General features: G+C 42.8%; 29 non-coding genes across 29 annotated transcripts; all 29 read right to left on the bottom strand.

The window, feature by feature from the left end:
• Nucleotides 1-91: 91 nt before the first annotated feature.
• On the bottom strand, nt 92-174 carry TRNAL-CAG (transfer RNA leucine (anticodon CAG)). The gene has a single exon. It is a non-coding gene; the product is annotated as a tRNA-Leu (tRNA).
• A 632-nt stretch (nt 175-806) lies between these two features.
• TRNAL-UAG (transfer RNA leucine (anticodon UAG)) lies at nt 807-889 on the bottom strand. The gene has a single exon. It is a non-coding gene; the product is annotated as a tRNA-Leu (tRNA).
• A 1,013-nt stretch (nt 890-1,902) lies between these two features.
• Nucleotides 1,903-1,985, bottom strand: TRNAL-AAG (transfer RNA leucine (anticodon AAG)). Its single transcript has one exon. It is a non-coding gene; the product is annotated as a tRNA-Leu (tRNA).
• A 190-nt stretch (nt 1,986-2,175) lies between these two features.
• Nucleotides 2,176-2,258, bottom strand: TRNAL-CAG (transfer RNA leucine (anticodon CAG)). The gene has a single exon. It is a non-coding gene; the product is annotated as a tRNA-Leu (tRNA).
• Nucleotides 2,259-2,890: 632 nt separating this feature from the next.
• TRNAL-UAG (transfer RNA leucine (anticodon UAG)) lies at nt 2,891-2,973 on the bottom strand. The gene has a single exon. It is a non-coding gene; the product is annotated as a tRNA-Leu (tRNA).
• A 1,026-nt stretch (nt 2,974-3,999) lies between these two features.
• TRNAL-AAG (transfer RNA leucine (anticodon AAG)) lies at nt 4,000-4,082 on the bottom strand. Its single transcript has one exon. It is a non-coding gene; the product is annotated as a tRNA-Leu (tRNA).
• A 189-nt stretch (nt 4,083-4,271) lies between these two features.
• TRNAL-CAG (transfer RNA leucine (anticodon CAG)) lies at nt 4,272-4,354 on the bottom strand. Its single transcript has one exon. It is a non-coding gene; the product is annotated as a tRNA-Leu (tRNA).
• Nucleotides 4,355-4,986: 632 nt separating this feature from the next.
• Nucleotides 4,987-5,069, bottom strand: TRNAL-UAG (transfer RNA leucine (anticodon UAG)). The gene has a single exon. It is a non-coding gene; the product is annotated as a tRNA-Leu (tRNA).
• Nucleotides 5,070-6,095: 1,026 nt separating this feature from the next.
• Nucleotides 6,096-6,178, bottom strand: TRNAL-AAG (transfer RNA leucine (anticodon AAG)). The gene has a single exon. It is a non-coding gene; the product is annotated as a tRNA-Leu (tRNA).
• Nucleotides 6,179-6,367: 189 nt separating this feature from the next.
• On the bottom strand, nt 6,368-6,450 carry TRNAL-CAG (transfer RNA leucine (anticodon CAG)). The gene has a single exon. It is a non-coding gene; the product is annotated as a tRNA-Leu (tRNA).
• A 633-nt stretch (nt 6,451-7,083) lies between these two features.
• On the bottom strand, nt 7,084-7,166 carry TRNAL-UAG (transfer RNA leucine (anticodon UAG)). Its single transcript has one exon. It is a non-coding gene; the product is annotated as a tRNA-Leu (tRNA).
• A 1,026-nt stretch (nt 7,167-8,192) lies between these two features.
• TRNAL-AAG (transfer RNA leucine (anticodon AAG)) lies at nt 8,193-8,275 on the bottom strand. The gene has a single exon. It is a non-coding gene; the product is annotated as a tRNA-Leu (tRNA).
• A 189-nt stretch (nt 8,276-8,464) lies between these two features.
• TRNAL-CAG (transfer RNA leucine (anticodon CAG)) lies at nt 8,465-8,547 on the bottom strand. The gene has a single exon. It is a non-coding gene; the product is annotated as a tRNA-Leu (tRNA).
• A 633-nt stretch (nt 8,548-9,180) lies between these two features.
• TRNAL-UAG (transfer RNA leucine (anticodon UAG)) lies at nt 9,181-9,263 on the bottom strand. The gene has a single exon. It is a non-coding gene; the product is annotated as a tRNA-Leu (tRNA).
• Nucleotides 9,264-10,289: 1,026 nt separating this feature from the next.
• TRNAL-AAG (transfer RNA leucine (anticodon AAG)) lies at nt 10,290-10,372 on the bottom strand. The gene has a single exon. It is a non-coding gene; the product is annotated as a tRNA-Leu (tRNA).
• Nucleotides 10,373-10,561: 189 nt separating this feature from the next.
• On the bottom strand, nt 10,562-10,644 carry TRNAL-CAG (transfer RNA leucine (anticodon CAG)). Its single transcript has one exon. It is a non-coding gene; the product is annotated as a tRNA-Leu (tRNA).
• A 632-nt stretch (nt 10,645-11,276) lies between these two features.
• On the bottom strand, nt 11,277-11,359 carry TRNAL-UAG (transfer RNA leucine (anticodon UAG)). Its single transcript has one exon. It is a non-coding gene; the product is annotated as a tRNA-Leu (tRNA).
• Nucleotides 11,360-12,385: 1,026 nt separating this feature from the next.
• On the bottom strand, nt 12,386-12,468 carry TRNAL-AAG (transfer RNA leucine (anticodon AAG)). Its single transcript has one exon. It is a non-coding gene; the product is annotated as a tRNA-Leu (tRNA).
• A 189-nt stretch (nt 12,469-12,657) lies between these two features.
• On the bottom strand, nt 12,658-12,740 carry TRNAL-CAG (transfer RNA leucine (anticodon CAG)). The gene has a single exon. It is a non-coding gene; the product is annotated as a tRNA-Leu (tRNA).
• A 2,013-nt stretch (nt 12,741-14,753) lies between these two features.
• TRNAL-CAG (transfer RNA leucine (anticodon CAG)) lies at nt 14,754-14,837 on the bottom strand. Its single transcript has one exon. It is a non-coding gene; the product is annotated as a tRNA-Leu (tRNA).
• A 2,001-nt stretch (nt 14,838-16,838) lies between these two features.
• On the bottom strand, nt 16,839-16,921 carry TRNAL-CAG (transfer RNA leucine (anticodon CAG)). The gene has a single exon. It is a non-coding gene; the product is annotated as a tRNA-Leu (tRNA).
• A 632-nt stretch (nt 16,922-17,553) lies between these two features.
• TRNAL-UAG (transfer RNA leucine (anticodon UAG)) lies at nt 17,554-17,636 on the bottom strand. The gene has a single exon. It is a non-coding gene; the product is annotated as a tRNA-Leu (tRNA).
• Nucleotides 17,637-18,662: 1,026 nt separating this feature from the next.
• TRNAL-AAG (transfer RNA leucine (anticodon AAG)) lies at nt 18,663-18,745 on the bottom strand. The gene has a single exon. It is a non-coding gene; the product is annotated as a tRNA-Leu (tRNA).
• A 191-nt stretch (nt 18,746-18,936) lies between these two features.
• On the bottom strand, nt 18,937-19,019 carry TRNAL-CAG (transfer RNA leucine (anticodon CAG)). The gene has a single exon. It is a non-coding gene; the product is annotated as a tRNA-Leu (tRNA).
• Nucleotides 19,020-19,651: 632 nt separating this feature from the next.
• Nucleotides 19,652-19,734, bottom strand: TRNAL-UAG (transfer RNA leucine (anticodon UAG)). Its single transcript has one exon. It is a non-coding gene; the product is annotated as a tRNA-Leu (tRNA).
• A 1,298-nt stretch (nt 19,735-21,032) lies between these two features.
• On the bottom strand, nt 21,033-21,115 carry TRNAL-CAG (transfer RNA leucine (anticodon CAG)). Its single transcript has one exon. It is a non-coding gene; the product is annotated as a tRNA-Leu (tRNA).
• Nucleotides 21,116-21,747: 632 nt separating this feature from the next.
• TRNAL-UAG (transfer RNA leucine (anticodon UAG)) lies at nt 21,748-21,830 on the bottom strand. The gene has a single exon. It is a non-coding gene; the product is annotated as a tRNA-Leu (tRNA).
• A 1,013-nt stretch (nt 21,831-22,843) lies between these two features.
• TRNAL-AAG (transfer RNA leucine (anticodon AAG)) lies at nt 22,844-22,926 on the bottom strand. The gene has a single exon. It is a non-coding gene; the product is annotated as a tRNA-Leu (tRNA).
• A 190-nt stretch (nt 22,927-23,116) lies between these two features.
• Nucleotides 23,117-23,199, bottom strand: TRNAL-CAG (transfer RNA leucine (anticodon CAG)). Its single transcript has one exon. It is a non-coding gene; the product is annotated as a tRNA-Leu (tRNA).
• Nucleotides 23,200-23,407: the final 208 nt, after the last annotated feature.

Genomic DNA, 23,407 nt, shown 5'->3' with positions numbered 1-23,407 from the left:
TGCACTTTTCCAAAAAGACAACCATATAAGCCCATGTGAGGGAAATGATCTGATTTTCTCCCTCAAGAAAAAAGAAGATTAAACACAGGTTTGTCAGAAGTGGGATTTGAACCCACGCCTCCAGAATAGACTGCGACCTGAACGCAGCGCCTTAGACCACTCGGCCATCCTGACTTGCATTTGCAGTACCTTCCACAAGCCAGACAGCCATGCAAGTTTGGTACCGAAAAGGCATGCCCTCAATTTATTTATCCCATTATAAGCATTTCCAACAGATCTTTGAACAATCCATACAGAGCAGTACCTATGAAGAACTCTTTAGACCTTTAAAGCGTACAAAGAGAAAGTGCTATTCACCAGCCACTTGAACGGCCCAAAGCTGCTTTGAAATTGAGTCAACAGCCACATCTTGGCTGACTAAAGCAAATTCAACAAGGGAGCTCAACGTCACAACATAGGGTGGAATACGCAAATCTAAGCAGCCCCTGATCACAGCCCTGAGGACATTGCTGTAAGTGTGCTGGAGTACAGCTGTCTACCAGGTGCTTGGCATTCTTCCAAATTTGCATGGCCTGTCTGGCCAGGGAATACAAGAGCATGACTCTTCTAGATGAGCTCTTACATGGGTCCTAAGCTCATTTGGTAAGGATTGCACTTTATCAGCAAGACTTTGTACAACAGAAATATATGAGAAACCCAAGCTCTCTTGACTAGACGAGGACGGAATAACGTCCCAGGTGAAGACGAACAGATGCAACTTCCATCAGATGTTATCCTGATGAAGAAGATTATATCTCCAAAAGTCATGTCAGAAGTGGGATTCGAACCCACGCCTCCAGAGGAGACTGCAGCCTAAACACAGCGCCTTAGACCACTCGGCCATCCTGACAGTGGAGAGTCCTAAGAAATGTATAAAAGTCACTCAGAAATTTCTGCGTCCATGCAAGCTTGAAATAATTTCAACCTTCAAACACAAGGTGCAACTTTTTGCACAGGACAATAAACACAGAAGATCACATATGAAAGCATTTCATTTCACAGGTGTACTGTTTTTATGCTTTTAGAATAACTTATACCTCTCACCAGCTATTTAGGGTTCTGTATCCTACTCACAAAATTACCTTGCCTGCGACCTCTCTCTTTATACACAAACAACTACTGCTCAGGAAGTAGGAAGGCAGAAGGTGGGGCAGTTAATGCAAATTTATGCTGTCAATGTGCCTTGCAGAATTTCTAGTTCCTTGCTGGAAACAAGAGAGCAGGCCTTGTTTCAGATCAACTGTCCCTAGCAAGGAACGTCTGAGCACATCCATTCTTTTGCTCTCTAGTCCCTGGCTTGGGACTCACCCTCACTGGCTGAGGAGTGAAGTTCTGCATACCAACGTTGAATAGAAGGTATGTTTGTGATTGGTTTGAGATGGGTGGGAGGTCAAGAGCAGGGAAAAGCAAGTCACCTTCCCTTCTAGTCTCCTCTTCTATGCCTACCTGCCGTTCACTCACTCTGTCTTTGTTTCATTCTCTCCTTCCTCAACACCCCATCTCACTCACTGGCTCTATCATTTGTGCTCTTTCCCCTTGCTCTTCATTTCATAGTGGAAACATCTCTTGAATGGATCATTAGAAAATGAGGTTACATAAAATTAAAAATCTACTTATTGGAAACCAAAAATATCACAAGACTGAATGTAAGCCATTTCTTCAATAAAAGGGATTTTTTAGGCACCCCGCAAAAAACACATAAAACACCACTAGTGCTAGAAGAATATTATACGAGCTTGAAGACAGAATTGGGCAAATTCATTTGCAGTTGAAACTGAAGTTTGGTACTTATTCAGATATATGCACTGCCAATTTTTTGCTGAGATTCTGAAGGAACGCGGAGACAAAATGGACTTAAAGTTTTGTCAGAAGTGGGATTCGAACCCACGCCTCTAGGAGAGACTGCGGCCTTAATGCAGTGCCTTAGACCACTCGGCCATCCTGACCACAAGTCGCTTGTTCATCTACATAGTGAGAAAGATAGTGTGAACAAAAAAAAAAACACATCTTAGGCCATGAGTGGCTATAGCAAGAAAAAAACTCACTGCACTTTTCCAAAAAGACAACCATATAAGCCCATGTGAGGGAAATGATCTGATTTTCTCCCTAAAGAAAAAAGAAGATTAAACACAGGTTTGTCAGAAGTGGGATTTGAACCCACACCTCCAGAAGAGACTGCGACCTGAACGCAGCGCCTTAGACCACTTGGCCATCCTGACTTGCATTTTCAGTACCTTCCACAAGCCAGACAGCCATGCAAGTTTTGTACCTAAAAGGCATGCCCTCAATTTATTTATCCCATTATAAGCATTTCCAACAGATCTTTGAACAATCCATACAGAGCAGTACCTATGAAGAACTCTTTAGACCTTTAATGAGTACAAAGAGAAAGTGCTATTCACCAGCCACTTGAACGGCCCAAAGCTGCTTTGAAATTGAGTCAACAGCCACATCTTGGCTGACTAAAGCAAATTCAACAAGGGAGCTCAATGTCACAACATTGGGTGGAATACACAAATCTAAGCAGCCCCTGATCACAGCCCTGAGGACATTGCTGTAAGTGTGCTGGAGTACAGCTGTCTACCAGGTGCTTGGCATTCTTCCAAATTTGCATGGCCTGTCTGGCCAGGGAATACAAGAGCATGACTCTTCTAGATGAGCTCTTACATGGGTCCTAAGCTCATTTGGTAAGGATTGCACTTTATCAGCAAGACTTTGTAAAACAGAAATATATGAGAAACCCAAGCTCTCTTGACTAGACGAGGACGGAATAACGTCCCAGGTGAAGACGAAGAGATGCAACTTCCATCAGATGTTATCCTGATGAAGAAGATTATATCTCCAAAAGTCATTTCAGAAGTGGGATTCGAACCCACGCCTCCAGAGGAGACTGCAGCCTAAACACAGCGCCTTAGACCACTCGGCCATCCTGACAGTGAAGAGTCCTAAGAAATGTATAAAAGTCACTCAGAAATTTCTGCGTCCATGCAAGCTTGAAATAATTTCAACCTTCAAACACAAGGTGCAACTTTTTGCACAGGACAATAAACACAGAAGATCACATATGAAAGCATTTCATTTCACAGGTGTACTGTTTTTATGCTTTTAGAATAACTTATATCTCTCACCAGCTATTTAGGGTTCTGTATCCTACTCACAAAATTATCTTGCCTGCGACCTCTCTCTTTATACACAAACAATTATTGCTCAGGAAGTAGGAAGGCAGAAGGTGGGGCAGTTTATGCAAATTTATGCTGTCAATGTGCCTTGCAGATTCATGCAGAATTTCTAGATCCTTGCTGGAAACAAGAGAGCAGGCCTTGTTTCAGATCAACTGTCCCTAGCAAGGAACGTCTGAGCACATCCATTCTTTTGCTCTCTAGCCCCTGGCTTGGGACTCACCCTCACTGGCTGAGGAGTGAAGTTCTGCATACCAACGTTGCATAGAAGGTATGTTTGTGATTGGTTTGAGATGGGTGGGAGGTCAAGAGCAGGGAAAAGCAAGTCACCTTCACTTCTAGTCTCCTCTTCTATGCCTACCTGCCGTTCACTCACTCTGTCTTTGTTTCATTCTCTCCTTCCTCAACACCCCATCTCACTCACTGGCTCTATCATTTGTGCTCTTTCCCCTTGCTCTTCATTTCATAGTGGAAACATCTCTTGAATGGATCATTAGAAAATGAGGTTACATAAAATTAAAAATCTACTTATTGGAAACCAAAAATATCACAAGACTGAATGTAAGCCATTTCTTCAATAAAAGGGATTTTTTAGGCACCCCCCAAAAAACACATAAAACACCACTAGTGCTAGAAGAATATTATACGAGCTTGAAGACAGAATTGGGCAAATTCATTTGCAGTTGAAACTGAAGTTTGGTACTTATTCAGATATTATATGCACTGCCAATTTTTAGCTGAGATTCTGAAGGAACACAGTGACAAAATGGACTTAAAGTTTTGTCAGAAGTGGGATTCGAACTCACGCCTCCAGGAGAGACTGCGGCCTTAACGCAGCGCCTTAGACCACTCGGCCATCCTGACCACATGTTCCTTGTCCATCTACATAGTGAGAAAGATAGTGTGAACAAAAAAAACACACATCTTAGGCCATAAGTGGCTATAGCAAGAAAAAAACTCACTGCACTTTTCCAAAAAGACAACCATATAAGCCCAAGTGAGGGAAATGATCTGATTTTCTCCCTCAAGAAAAAAGAAGATTAAACACAGGTCTGTCAGAAGTGGGATTTGAACCCACGCCTCCAGAAGAGACTGCGACCTGAACGCAGCGCCTTAGACCACTCGGCCATCCTGACTTGCATTTGCAGCACCTTCCACAAGCCAGACAGCCATGCAAGTTTGGTACCGAAAAGGCATGCCCTCAATTTATTTATCCCATTATAAGCATTTCCAACAGATCTTTGAACAATCCATACAGAGCAGTACCTATGAAGAACTCTTTAGACCTTTAAAGCGTACAAAGAGAAAGTGCTATTCACCAGCCACTTGAACGGCCCAAAGCTGCTTTGAAATTGAGTCAACAGCCACATCTTGGCTGACTAAAGCAAATTCAACAAGGGAGCTCAATGTCACAACATAGGGTGGAATACGCAAATCTAAGCAGCCCCTGATCACAGCCCTGAGGACATTGCTGTAAGTGTGCTGGAGTACAGCTGTCTACCAGGTGCTTGGCATTCTTCCAAATTTGCATGGCCTGTCTGGCCAGGGAATACAAGAGCATGACTCTTCTAGATGAGCTCTTACATGGGTCCTAAGCTCATTTGGTAAGGATTGCACTTTATCAGCAAGACTTTGTAAAACAGAAATATATGAGAAACCCAAGCTCTCTTGACTAGACGAGGACGGAATAACGTCCCAGGTGAAGACGAAGAGATGCAACTTCCATCAGATGTTATCCTGATGAAGAAGATTATATCTCCAAAAGTCATTTCAGAAGTGGGATTCGAACCCACGCCTCCAGAGGAGACTGCAGCCTAAACACAGCGCCTTAGACCACTCGGCCATCCTGACAGTGAAGAGTCCTAAGAAATGTATAAAAGTCACTCAGAAATTTCTGCGTCCATGCAAGCTTGAAATAATTTCAACCTTCAAACACAAGGTGCAACTTTTTGCACAGGACAATAAACACAGAAGATCACATATGAAAGCATTTCATTTCACAGGTGTACTGTTTTTATGCTTTTAGAATAACTTATACCTCTCACCAGCTATTTAGGGTTCTGTATCCTACTCACAAAATTATCTTGCCTGCGACCTCTCTCTTTATACACAAACAACTATTGCTCAGGAAGTAGGAAGGCAGAAGGTGGGGCAGTTTATGCAAATTTATGCTGTCAATGTGCCTTGCAGATTCATGCAGAATTTCTAGATCCTTGCTGGAAACAAGAGAGCAGGCCTTGTTTCAGATCAACTGTCCCTAGCAAGGAACGTCTGAGCACATCCATTCTTTTGCTCTCTAGCCCCTGGCTTGGGACTCACCCTCACTGGCTGAGGAGTGAAGTTCTGCATACCAACGTTGCATAGAAGGTATGTTTGTGATTGGTTTGAGATGGGTGGGAGGTCAAGAGCAGGGAAAAGCAAGTCACCTTCACTTCTAGTCTCCTCTTCTATGCCTACCTGCCGTTCACTCACTCTGTCTTTGTTTCATTCTCTCCTTTCTCAACACCCCATCTCACTCACTGGCTCTATCATTTGTGCTCTTTCCCCTTGCTCTTCATTTCATAGTGGAAACATCTCTTGAATGGATCATTAGAAAATGAGGTTACATAAAATTAAAAATCTACTTATTGGAAACCAAAAATATCACAAGACTGAATGTAAGCCATTTCTTCAATAAAAGGGATTTTTTAGGCACCCCCCAAAAAACACATAAAACACCACTAGTGCTAGAAGAATATTATACGAGCTTGAAGACAGAATTGGGCAAATTCATTTGCAGTTGACACTGAAGTTTGGTACTTATTCAGATATTATATGCACTGCCAATTTTTAGCTGAGAATCTGAAGGAACGCAGAGACAAAATGGACATAAAGTTTTGTCAGAAGTGGGATTCGAACCCACGCCTCCAGGAGAGACTGCGGCCTTTACGCAGCGCCTTAGACCACTCGGCCATCCTGACCACATGTTGCTTTTCCATCTACATAGTGAGAAAGATAGTGTGAACAAAAAAAACACACATCTTAGGCCATGAGTGGCTATAGCAAGAAAAAAACTCACTGCACTTTTCCAAAAAGACAACCATATAAGCCCATGTGAGGGAAATGATCTGATTTTCTCCCTCAAGAAAAAAGAAGATTAAACACAGGTTTGTCAGAAGTGGGATTTGAACCCATGCCTCCAGAAGAGACTGCGACCTGAACGCAGCGCCTTAGACCACTCGGCCATCCTGACTTGCATTTTCAGTACCTTCCACAAGCCAGACAGCCATGCAAGTTTGGTACCGAAAAGGCCTGCCCTCAATTTATTTATCCCATTATAAGCATTTCCAACAGATCTTTTGAACAATCCATACAGAGCAGTACCTATGAAGAACTCTTTAGACCTTTAAAGCGTACAAAGAGAAAGTGCTATTCACCAGCCACTTGAACGGCCCAAAGCTGCTTTGAAATTGAGTCAACAGCCACATCTTGGCTGACTAAAGCAAATTCAACAAGGGAGCTCAATGTCACAACATAGGGTGGAATACGCAAATCTAAGCAGCCCCTGATCACAGCCCTGAGGACATTGCTGTAAGTGTGCTGGAGTACAGCTGTCTACCAGGTGCTTGGCATTCTTCCAAATTTGCATGGCCTGTCTGGCCAGGGAATACAAGAGCATGACTCTTCTAGATGAGCTCTTACATGGGTCCTAAGCTCATTTGGTAAGGATTGCACTTTATCAGCAAGACTTTGTAAAACAGAAATATATGAGAAACCCAAGCTCTCTTGACTAGACGAGGACGGAATAACGTCCCAGGTGAAGACGAAGAGATGCAACTTCCATCAGATGTTATCCTGATGAAGAAGATTATATCTCCAAAAGTCATTTCAGAAGTGGGATTCGAACCCACGCCTCCAGAGGAGACTGCAGCCTAAACACAGCGCCTTAGACCACTCGGCCATCCTGACAGTGAAGAGTCCTAAGAAATGTATAAAAGTCACTCAGAAATTTCTGCGTCCATGCAAGCTTGAAATAATTTCAACCTTCAAACACAAGGTGCAACTTTTTGCACAGGACAATAAACACAGAAGATCACATATGAAAGCATTTCATTTCACAGGTGTACTGTTTTTATGCTTTTAGAATAACTTATACCTCTCACCAGCTATTTAGGGTTCTGTATCCTACTCACAAAATTATCTTGCCTGCGACCTCTCTCTTTATACACAAACAACTATTGCTCAGGAAGTAGGAAGGCAGAAGGTGGGGCAGTTTATGCAAATTTATGCTGTCAATGTGCCTTGCAGATTCATGCAGAATTTCTAGATCCTTGCTGGAAACAAGAGAGCAGGCCTTGTTTCAGATCAACTGTCCCTAGCAAGGAACGTCTGAGCACATCCATTCTTTTGCTCTCTAGCCCCTGGCTTGGGACTCACCCTCACTGGCTGAGGAGTGAAGTTCTGCATACCAACGTTGCATAGAAGGTATGTTTGTGATTGGTTTGAGATGGGTGGGAGGTCAAGAGCAGGGAAAAGCAAGTCACCTTCACTTCTAGTCTCCTCTTCTATGCCTACCTGCCGTTCACTCACTCTGTCTTTGTTTCATTCTCTCCTTTCTCAACACCCCATCTCACTCACTGGCTCTATCATTTGTGCTCTTTCCCCTTGCTCTTCATTTCATAGTGGAAACATCTCTTGAATGGATCATTAGAAAATGAGGTTACATAAAATTAAAAATCTACTTATTGGAAACCAAAAATATCACAAGACTGAATGTAAGCCATTTCTTCAATAAAAGGGATTTTTTAGGCACCCCCCAAAAAACACATAAAACACCACTAGTGCTAGAAGAATATTATACGAGCTTGAAGACAGAATTGGGCAAATTCATTTGCAGTTGACACTGAAGTTTGGTACTTATTCAGATATTATATGCACTGCCAATTTTTAGCTGAGAATCTGAAGGAACGCAGAGACAAAATGGACATAAAGTTTTGTCAGAAGTGGGATTCGAACCCACGCCTCCAGGAGAGACTGCGGCCTTAACGCAGCGCCTTAGACCACTCGGCCATCCTGACCACATGTTGCTTTTCCATCTACATAGTGAGAAAGATAGTGTGAACAAAAAAAACACACATCTTAGGCCATGAGTGGCTATAGCAAGAAAAAAACTCACTGCACTTTTCCAAAAAGACAACCATATAAGCCCATGTGAGGGAAATGATCTGATTTTCTCCCTCAAGAAAAAAGAAGATTAAACACAGGTTTGTCAGAAGTGGGATTTGAACCCATGCCTCCAGAAGAGACTGCGACCTGAACGCAGCGCCTTAGACCACTCGGCCATCCTGACTTGCATTTTCAGTACCTTCCACAAGCCAGACAGCCATGCAAGTTTGGTACCGAAAAGGCCTGCCCTCAATTTATTTATCCCATTATAAGCATTTCCAACAGATCTTTTGAACAATCCATACAGAGCAGTACCTATGAAGAACTCTTTAGACCTTTAAAGCGTACAAAGAGAAAGTGCTATTCACCAGCCACTTGAACGGCCCAAAGCTGCTTTGAAATTGAGTCAACAGCCACATCTTGGCTGACTAAAGCAAATTCAACAAGGGAGCTCAATGTCACAACATAGGGTGGAATACGCAAATCTAAGCAGCCCCTGATCACAGCCCTGAGGACATTGCTGTAAGTGTGCTGGAGTACAGCTGTCTACCAGGTGCTTGGCATTCTTCCAAATTTGCATGGCCTGTCTGGCCAGGGAATACAAGAGCATGACTCTTCTAGATGAGCTCTTACATGGGTCCTAAGCTCATTTGGTAAGGATTGCACTTTATCAGCAAGACTTTGTAAAACAGAAATATATGAGAAACCCAAGCTCTCTTGACTAGACGAGGACGGAATAACGTCCCAGGTGAAGACGAAGAGATGCAACTTCCATCAGATGTTATCCTGATGAAGAAGATTATATCTCCAAAAGTCATTTCAGAAGTGGGATTCGAACCCACGCCTCCAGAGGAGACTGCAGCCTAAACACAGCGCCTTAGACCACTCGGCCATCCTGACAGTGAAGAGTCCTAAGAAATGTATAAAAGTCACTCAGAAATTTCTGCGTCCATGCAAGCTTGAAATAATTTCAACCTTCAAACACAAGGTGCAACTTTTTGCACAGGACAATAAACACAGAAGATCACATATGAAAGCATTTCATTTCACAGGTGTACTGTTTTTATGCTTTTAGAATAACTTATACCTCTCACCAGCTATTTAGGGTTCTGTATCCTACTCACAAAATTATCTTGCCTGCGACCTCTCTCTTTATACACAAACAACTATTGCTCAGGAAGTAGGAAGGCAGAAGGTGGGGCAGTTTATGCAAATTTATGCTGTCAATGTGCCTTGCAGATTCATGCAGAATTTCTAGATCCTTGCTGGAAACAAGAGAGCAGGCCTTGTTTCAGATCAACTGTCCCTAGCAAGGAACGTCTGAGCACATCCATTCTTTTGCTCTCTAGCCCCTGGCTTGGGACTCACCCTCACTGGCTGAGGAGTGAAGTTCTGCATACCAACGTTGCATAGAAGGTATGTTTGTGATTGGTTTGAGATGGGTGGGAGGTCAAGAGCAGGGAAAAGCAAGTCACCTTCACTTCTAGTCTCCTCTTCTATGCCTACCTGCCGTTCACTCACTCTGTCTTTGTTTCATTCTCTCCTTTCTCAACACCCCATCTCACTCACTGGCTCTATCATTTGTGCTCTTTCCCCTTGCTCTTCATTTCATAGTGGAAACATCTCTTGAATGGATCATTAGAAAATGAGGTTACATAAAATTAAAAATCTACTTATTGGAAACCAAAAATATCACAAGACTGAATGTAAGCCATTTCTTCAATAAAAGGGATTTTTTAGGCACCCCCCAAAAAACACATAAAACACCACTAGTGCTAGAAGAATATTATACGAGCTTGAAGACAGAATTGGGCAAATTCATTTGCAGTTGACACTGAAGTTTGGTACTTATTCAGATATTATATGCACTGCCAATTTTTAGCTGAGAATCTGAAGGAACGCAGAGACAAAATGGACATAAAGTTTTGTCAGAAGTGGGATTTGAACCCACGCCTCCAGGAGAGACTGCGGCCTTAACGCAGCGCCTTAGACCACTCGGCCATCCTGACCACATGTTGCTTTTCCATCTACATAGTGAGAAAGATAGTGTGAACAAAAAAAACACACATCTTAGGCCATGAGTGGCTATAGCAAGAAAAAAACTCACTGCACTTTTCCAAAAAGACAACCATATAAGCCCATGTGAGGGAAATGATCTGATTTTCTCCCTCAAGAAAAAAGAAGATTAAACACAGGTTTGTCAGAAGTGGGATTTGAACCCATGCCTCCAGAAGAGACTGCGACCTGAACGCAGCGCCTTAGACCATTCGGCCATCCTGACTTGCATTTGCAGCACCTTCCACAAGCCAGACAGCCATGCAAGTTTGGTACCGAAAAGGCATGCCCTCAATTTATTTATCCCATTATAAGCATTTCCAACAGATCTTTGAACAATCCACACAGAGCAGTACCTATGAAGAACTCTTTAGACCTTTAAAGCGTACAAAGAGAAAGTGCTATTCACCAGTCACTTGAACGGCGCAAAGCTGCTTTGAAATTGAGTCAACAGCCACATCTTGGCTGACTAAAGCAAATTCAACAAGGGAGCTCAATGTCACAACATAGGGTGGAATACGCAAATCTAAGCAGCCCCTGATCACAGCCCTGAGGACATTGCTGTAAGTGTGCTGGAGTACAGCTGTCTACCAGGTGCTTGGCATTCTTCCAAATTTGCATGGCCTGTCTGGCCAGGGAATACAAGAGCATGACTCTTCTAGATGAGCTCTTACATGGGTCCTAAGCTCATTTGGTAAGGATTGCACTTTATCAGCAAGACTTTGTACAACAGAAATATATGAGAAACCCAAGCTCTCTTGACTAGACGAGGACGGAATAACGTCCCAGGTGAAGACGAACAGATGCAACTTCCATCAGATGTTATCCTGATGAAGAAGATTATATCTCCAAAAGTCATGTCAGAAGTGGGATTCGAACCCACCCCTCCAGAGGAGACTGCGGCCTAAACACAGCGCCTTAGACCACTCAGCCATCCTGACAGTGGAGAGGCCTAAGAAATGTATAAAAGTCACTCAGAAATTTCTGCGTCCATGCAAGCTTGAAATAATTTCAACCTTCAAACACAAGGTGCAACTTTTTGCACAGGACAATAAACACAGAAGATCACATATGAAAGCATTTCATTTCACAGGTGTACTGTTTTTATACTTTTAGAATAACTTATACCTCTCACCAGCTATTTAGGGTTCTGTATCCTACTCACAAAATTACCTTGCCTGCGACCTCTCTCTTTATACACAAACAACTACTGCTCAGGAAGTAGGAAGGCAGAAGGTGGGGCAGTTTATGCAAATTTATGCTGTCAATGTGCCTTGCAGATTCATGCAGAATTTCTAGTTCCTTGCTGGAAACAAGAGAGCAGGCCTTGTTTCAGATCAACTGTCCCTAGCAAGGAACGTCTGAGCACATCCATTCTTTTGCTCTCTAGCCCCTGGCTTGGGACTCACCCTCACTGGCTGAGGAGTGAAGTTCTGCATACCAACGTTGAATAGAAGGTATGTTTGTGATTGGTTTGAGATGGGTGGGAGGTCAAGAGCAGGGAAAAGCAAGTCACCTTCCCTTCTAGTCTCCTCTTCTATGCCTACCTGCCGTTCACTCACTCTGTCTTTGTTTCATTCTCTCCTTCCTCAACACCCCATCTCACTCACTGGCTCTATCATTTGTGCTCTTTCCCCTTGCTCTTCATTTCATAGTGGAAACATCTCTTGAATGGATCATTAGAAAACGAGGTTACATAAAATTAAAAATCTACTTATTGGAAACCAAAAATATCACAAGACTGAATGTAAGCCATTTCTTCAATAAAAGGGATTTTTTAGGCACCCCCCAAAAAACACATAAAACACCACTAGTGCTAGAAGAATATTATACGAGCTTGAAGACAGAATTGGGCAAATTCATTTGCAGTTGACACTGAAGTTTGGTACTTATTCAGATATTATATGCACTGCCAATTTTTAGCTGAGAATCTGAAGGAACGCAGAGACAAAATGGACATAAAGTTTTGTCAGAAGTGGGATTCGAACCCACGCCTCCAGGAGAGACTGCGGCCTTAACGCAGCGCCTTAGACCACTCGGCCATCCTGACCACATGTTGCTTGTCCATCTACATAGTGAGAAAGATAGTGTGAACAAAAAAAACACACATCTTAGGCCATAAGTGGCTATAGCAAGAAAAAAACTCACTGCACTTTTCCAAAAAGACAACCATATAAGCCCATGTGAGGGAAATGATCTGATTTTCTCCCTCAAGAAAAAAGAAGATTAAACACAGGTTTGTCAGAAGTGGGATTTGAACCCACGCCTCCAGAAGAGACTGCGACCTGAACGCAGCGCCTTAGACCACTCGGCCATCCTGACTTGCATTTGCAGCACCTTCCACAAGCCAGACAGCCATGCAAGTGGGGTACCGAAAAGGCATGCCCTAAATTTATTTATCCCATTATAAGCATTTCCAACAGATCTTTGAACAATCCATACAGAGCAGTACCTATGAAGAACTCTTTAGACCTTTAAAGCGTACAAAGAGAAAGTGCTATTCACCAGCCACTTGAACGGCCCAAAGCTGCTTTGAAATTGAGTCAACAGCCACATCTTGGCTGACTAAAGCAAATTCAACAAGGGAGCTCAACGTCACAACATAGGGTGGAATACGCAAATCTAAGCAGCCCCTGATCACAGCCCTGAGGACATTGCTGTAAGTGTGCTGGAGTACAGCTGTCTACCAGGTGCTTGGCATTCTTCCAAATTTGCATGGCCTGTCTGGCCAGGGAATACAAGAGCATGACTCTTCTAGATGAGCTCTTACATGGGTCCTAAGCTCATTTGGTAAGGATTGCACTTTATCAGCAAGACTTTGTACAACAGAAATATATGAGAAACCCAAGCTCTCTTGACTAGACGAGGACGGAATAACGTCCCAGGTGAAGACGAACAGATGCAACTTCCATCAGATGTTATCCTGATGAAGAAGATTATATCTCCAAAAGTCATGTCAGAAGTGGGATTGGAACCCACGCCTCCAGAGGAGACTGCGGACTAAACACAGCGCCTTAGACCACTCGTCCATTTTGACAGTGGAGAGTCCTAAGAAATGTATAAAAGTCACTCAGAAATTTCTGCGTCCATGCAAGCTTGAAATAATTTCAACCTTCAAACACAAGGTGCAACTTTTTGCACAGGACAATAAACACAGAAGATCACATATGAAAGCATTTCATTTCACAGGTGTACTGTTTTTATGCTTTTAGAATAACTTATACCTCTCACCAGCTATTTAGGGTTCTGTATCCTACTCACAAAATTACCTTGCCTGCGACCTCTCTCTTTATACACAAACAACTACTGCTCAGGAAGTAGGAAGGCAGAAGGTGGGGCAGTTTATGCAAATTTATGCTGTCAATGTGCCTTGCAGATTCATGCAGAATTTCTAGTTCCTTGCTGGAAACAAGAGAGCAGGCCTTGTTTCACATCAACTGTCCCTAGCAAGGAACGTCTGAGCACATCCATTCTTTTGCTCTCTAGCCCCTGGCTTGGGACTCACCCTCACTGGCTGAGGAGTGAAGTTCTGCATACCAACGTTGAATAGAAGGTATGTTTGTGATTGGTTTGAGATGGGTGGGAGGTCAAGAGCAGGGAAAAGCAAGTCACCTTCCCTTCTAGTCTCCTCTTCTATGCCTACCTGCCGTTCACTCACTCTGTCTTTGTTTCATTCTCTCCTTCCTCAACACCCTATCTCACTCACTGGCTCTATCATTTGTGCTCTTTCCCCTTGCTCTTCATTTCATAGTGGAAACATCTCTTGAATGGATCATTAGAAAATGAGGTTACATAAAATTAAAAATCTACTTATTGGAAACCAAAAATATCACAAGACTGAATGTAAGCCATTTCTTCAATAAAAGGGATTTTTTAGGCACCCCCCAAAAAACACATAAAACACCACTAGTGCTAGAAGAATATTATACGAGCTTGAAGACAGAATTGGGCAAATTCATTTGCAGTTGAAACTGAAGTTTGGTACTTATTCAGATATTATATGCACTGCCAATTTTTTGCTGAGATTCTGAAGGAACGCGGAGACAAAATGGACTTAAAGTTTTGTCAGAAGTGGGATTCGCACCCACGCCTCCAGGAGAGACTGCGGCCTTAATGCAGTGCCTTAGACCACTCGGCCATCCTGACCACAAGTTGCTTGTTCATCTACATAGTGAGAAAGATAGTGTGAACAAAAAAAACACACATCTTAGGCCATGAGTGGCTATAGCAAGAAAAAAACTCACTGCACTTTTCCAAAAAGACAACCATATAAGCCCATGTGAGGGAAATGATCTGATTTTCTCCCTAAAGAAAAAAGAAGATTAAACACAGGTTTGTCAGAAGTGGGATTTGAACCCACGCCTACCAGAAGAGACTGCGACCTGAACGCAGCGCCTTAGACCACTCGGCCATCCTGACTTGCATTTTCAGTACCTTCCACAAGCCAGACAGCCATGCAAGTTTGGTACCGAAAAGGCATGCCCTCAATTTATTTATCCCATTATAAGCATTTCCAACAGATCTTTGAACAATCCATACAGAGCAGTACCTATGAAGAACTCTTTAGACCTTTAATGAGTACAAAGAGAAAGTGCTATTCACCAGCCACTTGAACGGCCCAAAGCTGCTTTGAAATTGAGTCAACAGCCACATCTTGGCTGACTAAAGCAAATTCAACAAGGGAGCTCAATGTCACAACATTGGGTGGAATACACAAATCTAAGCAGCCCCTGATCACAGCCCTGAGGACATTGCTGTAAGTGTGCTGGAGTACAGCTGTCTACCAGGTGCTTGGCATTCTTCCAAATTTGCATGGCCTGTCTGGCCAGGGAATACAAGAGCATGACTCTTCTAGATGAGCTCTTACATGGGTCCTAAGCTCATTTGGTAAGGATTGCACTTTATCAGCAAGACTTTGTAAAACAGAAATATATGAGAAACCCAAGCTCTCTTGACTAGACGAGGACGGAATAACGTCCCAGGTGAAGACGAAGAGATGCAACTTCCATCAGATGTTATCCTGATGAAGAAGATTATATCTCCAAAAGTCATTTCAGAAGTGGCATTCGAACCCACGCCTCCAGAGGAGACTGCAGCCTAAACACAGCGCCTTAGACCACTCGGCCATCCTGACAGTGAAGAGTCCTAAGAAATGTATAAAAGTCACTCAGAAATTTCTGCGTCCATGCAAGCTTGAAATAATTTCAACCTTCAAACACAAGGTGCAACTTTTTGCACAGGACAATAAACACAGAAGATCACATATGAAAGCATTTCATTTCACAGGTGTACTGTTTTTATGCTTTTAGAATAACTTATATCTCTCACCAGCTATTTAGGGTTCACAAAATTATCTTGCCTGCGACCTCTCTCTTTATACACAAACAACTATTGCTCAGGAAGTAGGAAGGCAGAAGGTGGGGCAGTTTATGCAAATTTATGCTGTCAATGTGCCTTGCAGATTCATGCAGAATTTCTAGATCCTTGCTGGAAACAAGAGAGCAGGCCTTGTTTCAGATCAACTGTCCCTAGCAAGGAACGTCTGAGCACATCCATTCTTTTGCTCTCTAGCGCCTGGCTTGGGACTCACCCTCACTGGCTGAGGAGTGAAGTTCTGCGTACCAACGTTGCATAGAAGGTATGTTTGTGATTGGTTTGAGATGGGTGGGAGGTCAAGAGCAGGGAAAAGCAAGTCACCTTCACTTCTAGTCTCCTCTTCTATGCCTACCTGCCGTTCACTCACTCTGTCTTTGTTTCATTCTCTCCTTCCTCAACACCCCATCTCACTCACTGGCTCTATCATTTGTGCTCTTTCCCCTTGCTCTTCATTTCATAGTGGAAACATCTCTTGAATGGATCATTAGAAAATGAGGTTACATAAAATTAAAAATCTACTTATTGGAAACCAAAAATATCACAAGACTGAATGTAAGCCATTTCTTCAATAAAAGGGATTTTTTAGGCACCCCCCAAAAAACACATAAAACACCACTAGTGCTAGAAGAATATTATACGAGCTTGAAGACAGAATTGGGCAAATTCATTTGCAGTTGACACTGAAGTTTGGTACTTATTCAGATATTATATGCACTGCCAATTTTTAGCTGAGAATCTGAAGGAACGCAGAGACAAAATGGACATAAAGTTTTGTCAGAAGTGGGATTCGAACCCTCGCCTCCAGGAGAGACTGCGACATTAACGCAGCGCCTTAGACCACTCGGCCATCCTGACCACATGTTGCTTGTCCATCTACATAGTGAGAAAGATAGTGTGAACAAAAAAAACACACATCTTAGGCCATAAGTGGCTATAGCAAGAAAAAAACTCACTGCACTTTTCCAAAAAGACAACCATATAAGCCCATGTGAGGGAAATGATCTGATTTTCTCCCTCAAGAAAAAAGAAGATTAAACACAGGTTTGTCAGAAGTGGGATTTGAACCCACAACTCCAGAAGAGACTGCGACCTGAACGCAGCGCCTTAGACCACTCGGCCATCCTGACTTGCATTTGCAGCACCTTCCACAAGCCAGACAGCCATGCAAGTTTGGTACCGAAAAAGCATGCCCTCAATTTATTTATCCCATTATAAGCATTTCCAACAGATCTTTGAACAATCCATACAGAGCAGTACCTATTAAGAACTCTTTAGACCTTTAAAGCGTACAAAGAGAAAGTGCTATTCACCAGCCACTTGAACGGCCCAAAGCTGCTTTGAAATTGAGTCAACAGCCACATCTTGGCTGACTAAAGCAAATTCAACAAGGGAGCTCAATGTCACAACATAGGGTGGAATACGCAAATCTAAGCAGCCCCTGATCACAGCCCTGAGGACATTGCTGTAAGTGTGCTGGAGTACAGCTGTCTACCAGGTGCTTGGCATTCTTCCAAATTTGCATGGCCTGTCTGGCCAGGGAATACAAGAGCATGACTCTTCTAGATGAGCTCTTACATGGGTCCTAAGCTCATTTGGTAAGGATTGCACTTTATCAGCAAGACTTTGTACAACAGAAATATATGAGAAACCCAAGCTCTCTTGACTAGACGAGGACGGAATAACGTCCCAGGTGAAGACGAACAGATGCAACTTCCATCAGATGTTATCCTGATGAAGAAGATTATATCTCCAAAAGTCATGTCAGAAGTGGGATTCGAACCCACGCCTCCAGAGGAGACCGCGGCCTAAACACAGCGCCTTAGACCACTCGGCCATCCTGACAGTGGAGAGTCCTAAGAAATGTATTAAAGTCACTCAGAAATTTCTGCGTCCATGCAAGTTTGAAATAATTTCAACCTTCAAACACAAGGTGCAACTTTTTGCACAGGACAATAAACACAGAAGATCACATATGAAAGCATTTCATTTCACAGGTGTACTGTTTTTATGCTTTTAGAATAACTTATACCTCTCAGCAGCTATTTAGGGTTCTGTATCCTACTCACAAAATTACCTTGCCTGCGACCTCTCTCTTTATACACAAACAACTACTGCTCAGGAAGTAGGAAGGCAGAAGGTGGGGCAGTTTATGCAAATTTATGCTGTCAATGTGCCTTGCAGATTCATGCAGAATTTCTAGATCCTTGCTGGAAACAAGAGAGCAGGCCTTGTTTCAGATCAACTGTCCCTAGCAAGGAACGTCTGAGCACATCCATTCTTTTGCTCTCTAGCCCCTGGCTTGGGACTCACCCTCACTGGCTGAGGAGTGAAGTTCTGCATTCCAACGTTGAATAGAAGGTATGTTTGTGATTGGTTTGAGATGGGTGGGAGGTCAAGAGCAGGGAAAAGCAAGTCACCTTCACTTCTAGTCTCCTCTTCTATGCCTACCTGCCGTTCACTCACTCTGTCTTTGTTTCATTCTCTCCTTCCTCAACACCCCATCTCACTCACTGGCTCTATCATTTGTGCTCTTTCCCCTTGCTCTTCATTTCATAGTGGAAACATCTCTTGAATGGATCATTAGAAAATGAGGTTACATAAAATTAAAAATCTACTTATTGGAAACCAAAAATATCACAAGACTGAATGTAAGCCATTTCTTCAATAAAAGGGATATTTTAGGCACCCCCCAAAAAACACATAAAACACCACTAGTGCTAGAAGAATATTATACGAGCTTGAAGACAGAATTGGGCAAATTCATTTGCAGTTGAAACTGAAGTTTGGTACTTATTCAGATATTATATGCACTGCCAATTTTTAGCTGAGATTCTGAAGGAACGCAGAGACAAAATGGACTTAAAGTTTTGTCAGAAGTGGGATTCGAACCCATGCCTCCAGGAGAGACTGCGGCCTTAACGCAGCGCCTTAGACCACTCGGCCATCCTGACCACATGTTGCTTGTTCATCTACATAGTGAGAAAGATAGTGTGAACAAAAAAAAACACACATCTTAGGCCATGAGTGGCTATAGCAAGAAAAAAAACTCACTGCACTTTTCCAAAAAGACAACCATATAAGCCCATGTGAGGGAAATGATCTGATTTTCTCCCTCAAGAAAAAAGAAGATTAAACACAGGTTTGTCAGAAGTGGGATTTGAACCCACGCCTCCAGAAGAGACTGCGACCTGAACGCAGCGCCTTAGACCACTCGGCCATCCTGACTTGCAATTGCAGCACCTTCCACAAGCCAGACAGCCATGCAAGTGGGGTACCGAAAAGGCATGCCCTCAATTTATTTATCCCATTATAAGCATTTCCAACAGATCTTTGAACAATCCATACAGAGCAGTACCTATGAAGAACTCTTTAGACCTTTAATGAGTACAAAGAGAAAGTGCTATTCACCAGCCACTTGAACGGCCCAAAGCTGCTTTGAAATTGAGTCAACAGCCACATCTTGGCTGACTAAAGCAAATTCAACAAGGGAGCTCAATGTCACAACATAGGGTGGAATACACAAATCTAAGCAGCCCCTGATCACAGCCCTGAGGACATTGCTGTAAGTGTGCTGGAGTACAGCTGTCTACCAGGTGCTTGGCATTCTTCCAAATTTGCATGGCCTGTCTGGCCAGGGAATACAAGAGCATGACTCTTCTAGATGAGCTCTTACATGGGTCCTAAGCTCATTTGGTAAGGATTGCACTTTATCAGCAAGACTTTGTAAAACAGAAATATATGAGAAACCCAAGCTCTCTTGACTAGACGAGGACGGAATAACGTCCCAGGTGAAGACGAAGAGATGCAACTTCCATCAGATGTTATCCTGATGAAGAAGATTATATCTCCAAAAGTCATTTCAGAAGTGGGATTCGAACCCACGCCTCCAGAGGAGACTGCAGCCTAAACACAGTGCCTTAGACCACTCGGCCATCCTGACAGTGAAGAGTCCTAAGAAATGTATAAAAGTCACTCAGAAATTTCTGCGTCCATGCAAGCTTGAAATAATTTCAACCTTCAAACACAAGGTGCAACTTTTTGCACAGGACAATAAACACAGAAGATCACATATGAAAGCATTTCATTTCACAGGAGTACTGTTTTTATGCTTTTAGAACAACTTATATCTCTCACCAGCTATTTAGGGTTCTGTATCCTACTCACAAAATTATCTTGCCTGCGACCTCTCTCTTTATACACAAACAATTATTGCTCAGGAAGTAGGAAGGCAGAAGGTGGGGCAGTTTATGCAAATTTATGCTGTCAATGTGCCTTGCAGATTCATGCAGAATTTCTAGATCCTTGCTGGAAACAAGAGAGCAGGCCTTGTTTCAGATCAACTGTCCCTAGCAAGGAACGTCTGAGCACATCCATTCTTTTGCTCTCTAGCCCCTGGCTTGGGACTCACCCTCACTGGCTGAGGAGTGAAGTTCTGCATACCAACGTTGCATAGAAGGTATGTTTGTGATTGGTTTGAGATGGGTGGGATGTCAAGAGCAGGGAAAAGCAAGTCACCTTCACTTCTAGTCTCCTCTTCTATGCCTACCTGCCGTTCACTCACTCTGTCTTTGTTTCATTCTCTCCTTCCTCAACACCCCATCTCACTCACTGGCTCTATCATTTGTGCTCTTTCCCCTTGCTCTTCATTTCATAGTGGAAACATCTCTTGAATGGATCATTAGAAAATGAGGTTACATAAAATTAAAAATCTACTTATTGGAAACCAAAAATATCACAAGACTGAATGTAAGCCATTTCTTCAATAAAAGGGATTTTTTAGGCACCCCCCAAAAAACACATAAAACACCACTAGTGCTAGAAGAATATTATACGAGCTTGAAGACAGAATTGGGCAAATTCATTTGCAGTTGAAACTGAAGTTTGGTACTTATTCAGATATTATATGCACTGCCAATTTTTAGCTGAGATTCTGAAGGAACGCAGTGACAAAATGGACTTAAAGTTTTGTCAGAAGTGGGATTCAAACTCACGCCTCCAGGAGAGACTACGGCCTTAACGCAGCGCCTTAGACCACTCGGCCATCCTGACCACATGTTGCTTTTCCATCTACATAGTGAGAAAGATAGTGTGAACAAAAAAAACACACATCTTAGGCCATAAGTGGCTATAGCAAGAAAAAAACTCACTGCACTTTTCCAAAAAGACAACCATATAAGCCCATGTGAGGGAAATGATCTGATTTTCTCCCTCAAGAAAAAAGAAGATTAAACACAGGTTTGTCAGAAGTGGGATTTGAACCCACGCCTCCAGAAGAGACTGCGACCTGAACGCAGCGCCTTAGACCACTCGGCCATCCTGACTTGCATTTGCAGCACCTTCCACAAGCCAGACAGCCATGCAAGTTTGGTACCGAAAAGGCATGCCCTCAATTTATTTATCCCATTATAAGCATTTCCAACAGATCTTTGAACAATCCATACAGAGCAGTACCTATGAAGAACTCTTTAGACCTTTAAAGCGTACAAAGAGAAAGTGCTATTCACCAGCCACTTGAACGGCCCAAAGCTGCTTTGAAATTGAGTCAACAGCCACATCTTGGCTGACTAAAGCAAATTCAACAAGGGAGCTCAATGTCACAACATAGGGTGGAATACGCAAATCTAAGCAGCCCCTGATCACAGCCCTGAGGACATTGCTGTAAGTGTGCTGGAGTACAGCTGTCTACCAGGTGCTTGGCATTCTTCCAAATTTGCATGGCCTGTCTGGCCAGGGAATACAAGAGCATGACTCTTCTAGATGAGCTCTTACATGGGTCCTAAGCTCATTTGGTAAGGATTGCACTTTATCAGCAAGACTTTGTAAAACAGAAATATATGAGAAACCCAAGCTCTCTTGACTAGACGAGGACGGAATAACGTCCCAGGTGAAGACGAAGAGATGCAACTTCCATCAGAAGTTATCCTGATGAAGAAGATTATATCTCCAAAAGTCATTTCAGAAGTGGGATTCGAACCCACGCCTCCAGAGGAGACTGCAGCCTAAACACAGCGCCTTAGACCACTCGGCCATCCTGACAGTGGAGAGTCCTAAGAAATGTATAAAAGTCACTCAGAAATTTCTGCGTCCATGCAAGCTTGAAATAATTTCAACCTTCAAACACAAGGTGCAACTTTTTGCACAGGACAATAAACACAGAAGATCACATATGAAAGCATTTCATTTCACAGGTGTACTGTTTTTATGCTTTTAGAATAACTTATACCTCTCACCAGCTATTTAGGATTCTGTATCCTACTCACAAAATTACCTTGCCTGCGACCTCTCTCTTTATACACAAACAACTACTGCTCAGGAAGTAGGAAGGCAGAAGGTGGGGCAGTTAATGCAAATTTATGCTGTCAATGTGAATTGCAGAATTTCTAGTTCCTTGCTGGAAACAAGAGAGCAGGCCTTGTTTCAGATCAACTGTCCCTAGCAAGGAACGTCTGAGCACATCCATTCTTTTGCTCTCTAGCCCCTGGCTTGGGACTCACCCTCACTGGCTGAGGAGTGAAGTTCTGCATACCAACGTTGAATAGAAGGTATGTTTGTGATTGGTTTGAGATGGGTGGGAGGTCAAGAGCAGGGAAAAGCAAGTCACCTTCCCTTCTAGTCTCCTCTTCTATGCCTACCTGCCGTTCACTCACTCTGTCTTTGTTTCATTCTCTCCTTCCTCAACACCCCATCTCACTCACTGGCTCTATCATTTGTGCTCTTTCCCCTTGCTCTTCATTTCATAGTGGAAACATCTCTTGAATGGATCATTAGAAAATGAGGTTACATAAAATTAAAAATCTACTTATTGGAAACCAAAAATATCACAAGACTGAATGTAAGCCATTTCTTCAATAAAAGGGATTTTTTAGGCACCCCCCAAAAAACACATAAAACACCACTAGTGCTAGAAGAATATTATACGAGCTTGAAGACAGAATTGGGCAAATTCATTTGCAGTTGAAACTGAAGTTTGGTACTTATTCAGATATATGCACTGCCAATTTTTTGCTGAGATTCTGAAGGAACGCGGAGACAAAATGGACTTAAAGTTTTGTCAGAAGTGGGATTCGAACCCACGCCTCCAGGAGAGACTGCAGCCTTAATGCAGTGCCTTAGACCACTCGGCCATCCTGACCACAAGTCGCTTGTTCATCTACATAGTGAGAAAGATAGTGTGAACAAAAAAAAAAACACATCTTAGGCCATGAGTGGCTATAGCAAGAAAAAAACTCACTGCACTTTTCCAAAAAGACAACCATATAAGCCCATGTGAGGGAAATGATCTGATTTTCTCCCTAAAGAAAAAAGAAGATTAAACACAGGTTTGTCAGAAGTGGGATTTGAACCCACGCCTCCAGAAGAGACCGCGACCTGAACGCAGCGCCTTAGACCACTTGGCCATCCTGACTTGCATTTTCAGTACCTTCCACAAGCCAGACAGCCATGCAAGTTTTGTACCTAAAAGGCATGCCCTCAATTTATTTATCCCATTATAAGCATTTCCAACAGATCTTTGAACAATCCATACAGAGCAGTACCTATGAAGAACTCTTTAGACCTTTAATGAGTACAAAGAGAAAGTGCTATTCACCAGCCACTTGAACGGCCCAAAGCTG

This window comes from Lissotriton helveticus, chromosome 8 (assembly GCF_964261635.1).
Source record: "Lissotriton helveticus chromosome 8, aLisHel1.1, whole genome shotgun sequence".
Taxonomy (NCBI): Eukaryota; Metazoa; Chordata; class Amphibia; order Caudata; family Salamandridae; genus Lissotriton; species Lissotriton helveticus.
The sequence above is the reverse complement of the archived record's forward strand: the minus strand, read 5'-3'. Positions and strand labels throughout refer to the sequence as shown.